We start from the raw sequence: 11,558 nt of genomic DNA on the forward strand, positions 1-11,558 counted from the left end.
GATATCGATAATAGGGAAGGCTATGCATGTGTGGGGGAGGGGCTAAATGGGAAATCTCTGAACCATCCGCTCAATTTTGCATGAACCTAAAGCTGCTCTTAAAAAATAAAGTCTTACGTTTTTACTTGAAACTTTGCCACCTGGAATGATTTTCCCTCATTTCTATCTGTCAGGGTTACTGTGGTGGATCCGTAGTGTGTCTACCAATCATTCAGTATCTGTCAACTTACTGAGCTAACATGCCTATGAATCAAGTTCAGAACTTTTCTATGTGTTGCCTGGTTACCATAGGTGTTAGCAGAGACTGAGGTAACTAAAGCAAAAAGTGGTAGATGGCCTGGGTATCTAGGAAACCTGATTGATCAGCTTACTTGCACCCTACACCTGCCTGATCTTGGATATATCATTTCTATGTAATGGTGTCCAAGTTTATAAATTGCTAGGTCATGGGGCACCTGGGTGGCTCAGTCTTTTAAATATCTGCCTTTGGCTTTTGTCATGATCCTGGGGTCCTAGGATCAAGCCCTGCATCAGGCTCCCTGCTCAGTAGGGGAGTCTGCTTCTCCCTCACCCTCTGCCCCTGCTCATGTGTATTCTCTCTTGCTCAATCTCTCTCTCTCTCAAATAAATAAATAAAATATTTAAAAAAATAAATTGCTGGGTCTGAGAGAAATGAACTGATGATGAACAGTTATGGCCATAAAGTCATGTGATATCATGATCTGCCTCAAGAAACACAGGGGATCTATATTCTGCTTCTTTTATTGGATCTAACTTTAAACTCTGCATGGCATCCTTGCCCATTATAGATAGATATAATACCAAACGATATGATGGGTCATATGGTAGAACTTGCACCACATCCTGAATTTGATTCATAGTCTTTATATGCTCTAGGATCTGCTCAAAGGAGGTAGTCTTTTATGTCACTTGACAAATGCTTTGAAATTATATTAAGTGTAAAATATGCTGTCTTTAGAACCGGAAGAAGATTATCATGTTGTGCTTCCTTCTTAGTTGTGGGAGGTGCAAGAGGCAGTAATTTGTGCTTTATTTTTAAGCAGATATCTTGTCATGTCAAGAACATGAGATCTCTAAAAACTCCACTTTTGTGTCTGGCCCCCAAACTCTTACAGAGTTTACCTCCCAGCTTAGTGTGCATGTGACTAGCCAAAGGTACCAATATATATGCTACTTCTTGCTCATCTGGTCTGATTTACATAATATTATTAAAATAGTGAATCAATAGGATGTTCTGTAGACTGTCCAGATAGTGAAGATCATTTGATCACTATATTATACCAGAGGATAATAGAATAAATGTAGTCCTAAAGTATAAATATAAACGTATAGTTATTTATCCTTCATGAAGGCAAAATGTTTTTGATACATCTTGGTAGGGATGGGGAAGAATACATTTTCCAGATCAAGGACTTCATAGTATGTATCTGAGGTTTTGTCAATCGCTCTAGCAAAGTTACCTCATCTGGCATAACATACGCAATTAGATGTATTACTTCATGGAGTTTGTGGTAATTTGTTGCCATCTTCCCATATCTATCTGTTTTTTTTTGTTTGTTTGTTTGTTTGTTTTGGTGGAGTCATTAAATATGGATACAATTTGGACCATCTCCCTGGCTCCTTTAGGTCTTTAGGTATACCACTAATCTCTGCATCTTAGTTCAGGAGCAGGATCAGGGCTAGAGTACATGATCTTGAAAGTGAATATTTTATTAACTTTTGTGCCCTACAAGTCTCACTTGTCCCACTCTAGTCCTGGCCTTACTTGGGATACAATATGGTTTTAATTTAAAATCTTGGCCTATGTGGCTTTTGTCACTTTGTAGCTTTTCCCCAAAGGCCAAAGAACCAGTGGAAACTTCTACCAACAACCACATATGTTTACTTCAACTATACATTTGAAGACCAAGGGAATAATCATTGAGAATATTCATATCCTACTCTAACAGGGGCACCATAATCATGTGTCTGGTTTCTGAGCTTTAATGTTAAATCAGATCCTGCATCCAATATTCTTCAAAATGCCTTGGTATTCCCATTTCTCAAGTGAAAAATTATCTATTTATAGTCTTGACTCTCTTTGGTAACAAGGGACTCCATTACTATATATACTTGTGATGTTACATGATCCTTCCTCCTGAGAATACAACCTTTTCACCAATGTATAATGTATCTGAAAATTGATTCTTTTCCATAAAATTGAGCAAATCTGGGCAAAGAATTGTGATTTTATTATTAGGGTGTCTTCCCTTAGTCCCTTGATTGTACTTAGTTTCTTTTGTTTTTATAGATTGAGCAACACTCTTGTTTCCAGGCTAACATTCTTGCCCCTAGTAATGCTATGTTTCATTAACTTTTTCCATAGCTTTTTATAAGTTAGACTGCCCTGGCTGCAATTCTGATTGTATAACTCATTAGGAGTATTGTGCCTACCTATCTAATGTTTCTGCATGTCACCCTGGCCCCTGTGATTTTAGTATCTTATCATTTCACTGTTATTAGGTAGGTCCATTCTGTAATAGTATCTCCCAGCATAGCCTCAACTTACAAAGGACAGTCCTTATGAACTACACAGTGATGCTAGGGCTACTCTCACCAAGACACACCATATCTCTTTGGAACAGAAAGCCCTCTAGTCCTGTCATGGAACAAATCCAGCTGGTTTTTAAACAGCTTTTTATAGTATATATGCTCTATTATTTCCATGTCTCTGAGCCTTTCAATTACTTTTCCCAGCATCCACCTCAGTGGCCCTAGCATTTCTACGTCAGTTTGTTATGAGCCATCTCACTATTAAAGTCCTCAAGAGCAGTATATTTTCTGGGGACGTTGTTACCCTGTTAGCATTTTGTTCTCTCATTAATCCATTCTCCTCTGGACAAAATGACAAGATGGAAAAAATCACCTCAACAAAAAGAACAGGAGGTAGCACCAACTGCCAGGGACCTACTCAATACGGACATTAGTACAACGTCAGATCTAGAGTTCAGAATCATGATTTTAAAGATACTAGCTGGGCTTGAAAAAATCATGGAAGTTATTAGAGAAACTCTTTCTAGAGAAATAAAAGAACTAAAATCTAACCAAGTCGAAATCAAAAAGGCTAATAATGAGGTGCAATCAAAAATGGGGGCACTAACTGCTAGGATAAATGAGGCAGAAGAGAGAATCAGTGATATAGAAGACCAAATGATGGAAAATAAAGAAGCTGAGAAAAAGAGAGATAAACAACTACTGGATCATGAGGGAGGAATTCGAGAGATAAGCGATACCATAAGACGAAACAACATTAGAATAATTGGGATCCCAGAAGAAGAAGAAAGAGAGAGGGGGGCAGAAGGTATATTGGAGCAAAATATAGTGAGAACTTGCCTAATTTGGGGAAGGAAACAGGCATCAAAATCCAGGAAGCACAGAGAACCCCTCTCAAAATCAATAAAAATAGGTCAACACCCCAACATCTAATAGTAAAACTTACGAGTCTCAGAGACAAAGAGAAAATCTTGAAAGCAGCTCAGGACAAGAGATCTGTAACCTAAAATGGTAGAAACATTAGATCAGCAACAGACCTATCCACAGAGACCTGGCAGGTCAGAAAGGACTGGCATGATATATTCAGAGCACTAAACAAGAAAAATATGCAGCCAAGAATACTATATCCAGCCAGGCTGTCATTGAAAATAGAAGGAGAGATGAAAAGCTTCCAGGACAAACAAAAACTAAAGGAATTTGCAAACATGAAACCAGCCCTACAAGAAATCTTGAAAGGGGTCCTCTAAGCAAAGAGAGAGCCTAAAAGCAACATAGACCAGAAAGGAACACAGACAATATACAGTAACAGTCATCTTACAAGCAATAAAATGTCACTAAATTCCTATCTTTCAATAGTTACCCTGAATGTAAATGGGTTAAATGCCCCAATCAAAAGACACAGGGTATCAGATTGGATTAAAAAAACAAGACCCATCGATATGCTGTCTGCAAGACACTCATTTTAGACCCAAAGACACCCCCAGATTGAAGGTGAGGGGGTGGAAAACCATGTACCATGCTAATGGACACCAAAAGAAAGCTGGGGTGGCAATCCTTATATCAGACAAATTAGATTTTAAACCAAAGACTGTATAAGAGATGAGGAAGGACACTATATCCTACTTAAAGGGTCTATCCAACAAGAAGATCTAACAATTGTGAATATCTATGTCCCTAACATGGGAGCAGCCAATTACATAAGGCAATTAATAACAAAAGCAAAGAAACACATCAACAACAATACAATAATAGTGGGGGACTTTAACACCCCCCTCACTGAAATGAACAGATCATCTAAGCAAAAGATCAACAAGGAAGTAAAGACTTTAAATAACACACTGGACCAAATGGACTTCACAGACATATTCAGAACATTCCATCCCAAAGCAACGGAACACACATTCTTCTCTAGTGCCCATGGAACATTCTCCAGAATCGATCACATCCTAGGTCACAAATCAGGTCTCAACCACTACCAAAAGATTGGGATCGTTCCCTGCCTATTTTCAGACCACAGTGCTTTGAAACTAGAATTCAATCACAAGAGGAAAGTCAGAAAGAAGTCAAATACATGGAGGCTAAAGATCATCCTACTAAAGAATGAATGGGTCAACCAGGAAATTAAAGAAGAATTAAAAAAATTCATAGAAGCCAATGAAAATGAAAACACAACTTTTCAAAATCTTGGGGTTGCAGCCAAGGCAGTCCTAAGAGGCAAGTATATAGCAATACAAGCCTTTCTCAAGAAACAAGAAAGGTCTCAAATTCACAACCTAACCCTACACCTAAAGGAGCTGGAGAAAGAACAGCAAATAAAGCCTAAACCCAGCAGGAGAGGAGAAATAATAAAGATCAGAGCAGAAATCAATGAAATAGAAACCAAAGAACAGTAGAACAGATCAACGAAACTAGGAACTGGTTCTTTGAAAGAATTAACAAGATTGATAAACCCCTGGCCAGATTTATCAAAAAGAAAAGAGAAATGACCCAAATCAACAAAATCATGAATGAAAAGAGGAGAGATCACAACCAACACCAAAGAAATACAAACAATTATAAGAACATATTATGAGCAACTCTATGCCAGCAAATTAGATAACCTGGAAGAAATGGATGCATTCCTAGAGATGTATCAACTACCAAAACTGAACCAGGAAGAAACAGAAAACCTGAACAGACCTATAACCACTAAGGAAATTGAAGCAGTCTTCAAAAATCTCCCAAAAAACAAAAGCCCAGGGCCAGATGGCTTCACGGGGGAATTCTATCAAACATTTAAAGAAGAATTAATACCTATTCTTCTGAAACTGTTCCAAAAAACAGAAATGGAAAGAAAACTTCCAAACTCATTTTATGAGGCCACCATTACCTTGATCCCAAAACCAGACAAAGACCCCATCAAAAAGGAGAGTTACAGACCAATATCCTTAATGAACATGGATGCAAAAATTCTGACCAAAATACTAGCCAGTAGGATCCAAGAGTACATCAAAAGGATTATTCATCACGAACAAGTGGGATTTATCTCTGGGATGCAAGATTGGTTCAACATCCGCAAATCAAACAACGTGATACAATACATTAACAAAAGAAAGAACAAGAATCATATGATCCTCTCAACAGATGCAGAAAAAGCATTTGACAAAGTACAGCATCCTTTCTTGATCAAAACTCTTCAGAGTATAGGCATAGAGGGTACATACCTCAATATCATAAAAGCCATCTATGAAAAACCTACAGCAAATATCATTCTCAATGGGGAAAAACCGAGAGCTTCCCCCTAAGGTCAGGAACATGGCAGGGATGTCCACCTATCACCACTGCTATTCAACATAGTATTAGAAGTCCTAGCCACAGCAATCAGACAACAAAAAGAAATCAAAGCCATCCAAATCAGCAAAGAAGTCAAACTTTCACTCTTTGCAGATGATATGATACTTTATGTGGATAACCCAATAGACTCCACCCCAAAACTGCTAGAACTCATACAGGAATTCAGTAAAGTGGCAGGATATAAAATCAATGCACAGAAATCAGTGGCATTCCAATACACCAACAACAAGACAGAAGAAAGAGAAATTAAGGAGTCGATCCCATTTACAATTGCACCCAAAACCATAAGATACCTAGGAATAAATCTAACCAAAGAGGCAAAGGATCTGTACTCACAAAACTATAAAATATTCATGAAAGAAATTGAGGAAGACACAAAGAAATGGTAAAACGTTCCATGCTCATGGATTGGAAGAACAAATTTTGTGAAGTTGTCAATGCTACCTAGAGCAATCTACACATTCAATGCAATCCCTATCAAAATACTATCCACTTTTTTCAAAGAAATGGAACAAATAATCCTAAAATTTGTATGGAACCAGAAAAGAACCCGAATAGCCAGAGGAATGTTGAAAAAGAGAAGTAAAGCTGGCGGCATCACAATTCTGGACTTTAAGCTCTATTACAAAGCTGTCATCATCAAGACAGTATGGTACTGGCACAAAAACAGGCACATAGATCAATGGAACAGAATAGAAAGCCCAGAAATGGACCCTCAACTCTATGGTCAACTCATCTTTGACAAAGCAGGAAAGAATGTCCAATGGAAAAAAGACAGCATCTTCAACAAATGGTGTTGGGAAAATTGGACAGCCACATGCAGAAGAATGAAACTGGACCATTTCCTTACACCACACACAAAAATAGACTCCAAATGGTTGAAAGACCTCAATGTGAGACAGGAGTCCATCAAAATCCGAAAGGAGAACACAGGCAGCAACCTCTTCGACCTCAGCCACAGCAATTTCTTCCTAGAAACATTGCCAAAGACAAGGGAAGCAAGGGCAAAAATGAACTATCAGGAATTCATCAAGATAAAAAGCTTTTGCTCAGCAAAAGAAACAGTCAACAAAACCAAAAGACAACCAACAGAATGGGAGAAGATATTTGCAAATGACCTATCAGATAAAGGGCTCGTATCCAAAATCTATAAAGAACTCATCAAACTCAACACCCAAAGAACAAATGATCCAATCAAGAAATGGGCAGAAGACGTGAACAGACATTTGTTCAAAGAAGACATCCAAATGGCCAACAGACACATGAAAAAGTGCTCAACATCGCTCGGCATCAGGGAAATGCAAATCAAAACCTCAATGAGATACCACCTCACACCAGTCAGAATGGCTAAGATTAACAAGTCTGGAAATGACAGATGTTGGCGGGAACGCGGAGAAAGGGCAACCCTCCTACACTGTTGGTGGGAATGCAAGCTCGTGCAGCCACTCTGGAAAACAGTATGGAGGTTCCTCAAAAAGTTGAAAATAGAGCTACCATATGATCCAGCAATTGCACTACTGGGTATTTACTCCAAAGATACAAGTGTAGGGATACAAAGGGGTACATGCACCCCGATGTTGATAGCAGCATGTCCACAATAGCCAAACTGTGGAAAGAGCCAAGATGTCCATTGATAGATGAATGGATAAAGAAGATGTGGTATATATATACAATGGAATATTAAGCAGCCATCAAAAGGAATGAGATTTTGCCATTTGCAACAACATGGATGGAACTGGAGGGTGTTATGCTGAGCAAAATAAGTCAATCAGAGAAAGACATGTATCATATGACCTCACTGATATGAGGAATTCTTAATCTCAGGAAACAAACTGAAGGTTGCTGGAGTGGGGGGTGGGGTGGGAGGGATGGGGTGGCTGGGTGATAGACACTGGGGAGGGTATGTGCTATGGTCAGCACTATGAATTGTGCAAGACTGTTGAATCACAGATCTGTACCTCTGAAACAAATAATGCAATATATGTTAAGAGGAAAAAAAATAAGAAGATAGCAGGAGGGGAAGAATGAAGGGTGGAAAATCAGAGGGGGAGACGAACCATGAGAGACGATGGACTCTGAAAAACAAACTGAGTGTTCTAGAGGGGAGGGGGGTGGGAGGATGGTTTAGCCTGGTGATGGGTATTAAAGAGGGAACACTCTGCATGGAGCACTGGGTGTTATATACAAACAATGAATCATGGAACACTATATCAAAAACTAATGATGTCATGTATGGTGATTAACATAACAATAAAAAAATTAAAAAAAAATAAAAATCCTCAACAGCTACCCTAGCAGCAAATCAGCACTGTCTCCCAGAGTCTTACAAGGGGGGTAAGTCCTATATTGTGGAATAATGATCACTTTCTTCAGTAATGTATTCTTTGACAATTATGTCTTTCTGTCCCTAGATGAAGCATTTCTCTGGACCCAGTCCCACATATAATTTCCTGGCTCCTGTCATATCGAGCTGGCTTGGTTCTTCAGGTCCTGTAGCTCCATGGGGTAGAGTACTTTTCTACTTTACTAGCTTAGATTCCCCTGCCTAGCATGCACTGTGATTAACCCTGCATTCTGGTCTTGGGTCAGTAGGAGTGATAAGGGTCGATTCTCAAAGGGGATTTATACGGGCTTGTAAGGCAGAGTCCTCTTCTTTGTCTTCGAATGTTGGGGAAGCACTGACCTCTAGCAAGGAAGAATGTTTTCCTTTTGTAGCTTAGGTACTTGTGAGGAATCAAGATTAATGAGTTTACCTCTCTATATAACCACAGCCCAATTCTCAGGCTCTCACCACGTCTTTGTAGTCAGGGCTCTGCTCTAGAACAGCAAACTTGATATTTTTGAGACTTCAACCTTCTCTGGACTTCTATTTCCCTTAAATGGAGTATGAGACTTGATCCTCAGGTTTTTCCTGTCATCTGATTTCAAAACCAGTTGCTCTTATCTTTAAACTGTTGATTAATCGCCCCTTAGAATTTCATTCTTTTTTTTATTATGTTATTTAATCACCATACATTACATCACTAGTTTTTGACATAGTGTTCCATGATTCATTGTTTGCATATAACACCCAGTGCTCCATTCAGTACGTGCCCTCTTTAATACCCATCATTGTCTTTCTATAATACATTGATCAGCCCTAGCCACAACCATCCTCCTCCACTGAACAACTACTTTCTCTGTACTTTTCAAATGCCAGAGATATCTCACCTGACACTGCATTCCCTTTCACCATTATCCCATCCTATTTCACCACTGGTGGAAGCTAAATACATGCACAACACAGGCATTAAAGAGACGATCAATACTCCAACTTCCATCGATGTTGAAGTCTTCACTGACATCCTGTGAGTGATCCTGCTCCAAAACATCATTTTAGATTGTTCCCCAACACTCCTTCTGACTCCTTCTACATGAAGTGTCAAAGTCAGAAAACAGACTCTGGGATACAGATTGGTGTTCTGGTATTTTAGTTGGAAGTGTTCAATAACAATGCCTGTATGGGAGAGATGGATGCAGGAAGACAGAGAAAGAAACTGGACTATAATCCATTACAATAGAGGCCTTAGCTAAGCATGCAGGTAGCTCAAAATTGGAATAACCAGAGATATCCCTAATTGAGGCAAGGGCCAGACCTTTATTTCCCTATATCAACCTGCCATTTGACTGGGGGGAAGGGGTTTCATGGAGAGGGGGTGTAAACTTGGGCAAAGCAGTTCCCTTTGGCCAAGGGAATTTTCTGGGGAGAAATTCAGCTGAGATCTATCAGTAACAACATTCCCTGAAGCCGAGTTAGTGGATGCTTAGTCCTGAAGGGGCAAACCTCTGTGACACACCATGATACGCAGCACAGACTGCCTTACATTTTCTGTCTTGGCCTCTCAGGAAGTCTCATGCTTAGTAGAGGATAGAAATAATGTGGAATAATAAAAAAAAAAGGCCAAATGTGGTTAATTCTCAAACAGTTCAACTAATTCCTGGAATATTGCTTGTTCTGCATATGGTAATGCTAAAGGGAAAATAGAATGTTGCATATTATATTGAGCCATAAAATCCTGGAGATTTGAATTCTATATCAGCTATCTTGGGCAAATAACTTTATCTCTAGGACCCGCTTTCTCCTTCTATAGAGAATGGTTGTTGCAGTAGTTCCTCTCTTGAAGAGTTGGGAAATTTGTCTGGGGCCATGGTTCTGAAAATCTCTATCTCAACATTCCTTGCTACTTTGGCAGGAGGAACTTAACAAATTGGATTTCTCTCCTATTCCTACCAACAAGCAGTTAATCTGCCAATAGTGGGAGTGGGTTTGGATTAAACCATCTATTCTTTCTCAAACACGTTTATTAAAGAGCTATTTAGAAGGCTGGCTTTAAGTAGGGGTACATGCATTCTCCACTGGTGGAACATGGGTTTTTCTCTATGTGAACCTGCTTGCCTGGGAAGCCTCATGTCACAATTCCAGATTCATTATCTGTATGCTCAGCTGACCATCCCTGGAAAACTAAAGTCCTAGGCTGGACACAGGAAAAAAAAAAAAAAATGAATAAAAGAGTGCCTGCATGTGTGTACTTTTCCATGTGCCCAGTGCTCTGTGTAGAGGCCTCCAAAACTTGAATAATCCAGAACAGGCAGACACATATCACAATTTCAAAATCACTAACGAGGGGATTCACTTATGAGGAACAATGAAAGCTGAAGAGGATTGACTTGATTTGGGATCCTACCAGATATTCAGAGAAAGACAACTGTTTTCTGAGTAGATCACACCTGTTTAATTAGCAATAATAAGAACCTTTAGATGATCGCAGAGAAATTAAATAGCTAAGGATAAATGACCTAAGAGGGCTAACAATTTAATCCTAACTGAAGAGCAAACAGAATGCAATCTAAAAACATGATCACAAGCAGAACTGTAGGTTAATGACCTTGTACTTTATAATTTAATGGAGCACACATAGGACCAGGCTGAAAGTAATGGATTATAGAAAATAAATACATATACTGGCATTTTATGAATAAATTATTCTAACACTAATTGCAATTAAATTGCCTTGTTTTAATATGATTTAGGAATTAAGCCACAAGTGGCTTGCTGTCTGGTTATTGCCTGAACAGGCACCAAAAAAAGTATTTGACTCAGCTAAAATATATTTGTGAAACATCCCCAAACTTTTTCTCTCAACAGGGTGGAAGTTGTTGGGAATAGTAATTACATGCAAAAGGATTTTTTTGTTCCTTCCTCCCCACTTAGGCTATGTATCTTTATAGGAGAATCACTATTACAACGAGTAGGTAAACCTGGGCCCTCGTTTATGCAAGAAACACTGCTAATGCTGACTTGGTCCCCTCTTCAAGAGGGGATTACTTCTAGGTCATTCAGTTTTACCTACTCCCTGGTTCTAGCTCTATGTGAGCCTCTCCTGGTTTCATCCACTTCAGCTGTCCTTCTTCTATGCACTCAGAACTCCCTGTGTGTGTAGCTCTGTAACACTGTTCTTCCCACATTCTGATCATCAGTCTGTGGGTGTGCTTATGTGGGTTTCTGTGGTGTAGATCATGATCCTCTTACATCCCCAGATGTTGGAATACACTGTCTGTTCAATAAGTATCAAGCACTTAAGGGAAGAAGGAAGGAAGGAAGGAAGGAAGGAAGGAAGGAAGGAAGGAAGGAA

The sequence above is a fragment of the Mirounga leonina genome, unplaced genomic scaffold, assembly GCF_011800145.1.
Source record: "Mirounga leonina isolate KUSES-001 unplaced genomic scaffold, KU_Mleo_1.0 Mir_114, whole genome shotgun sequence".
Lineage (NCBI taxonomy): Eukaryota > Metazoa > Chordata > Mammalia > Carnivora > Phocidae > Mirounga > Mirounga leonina.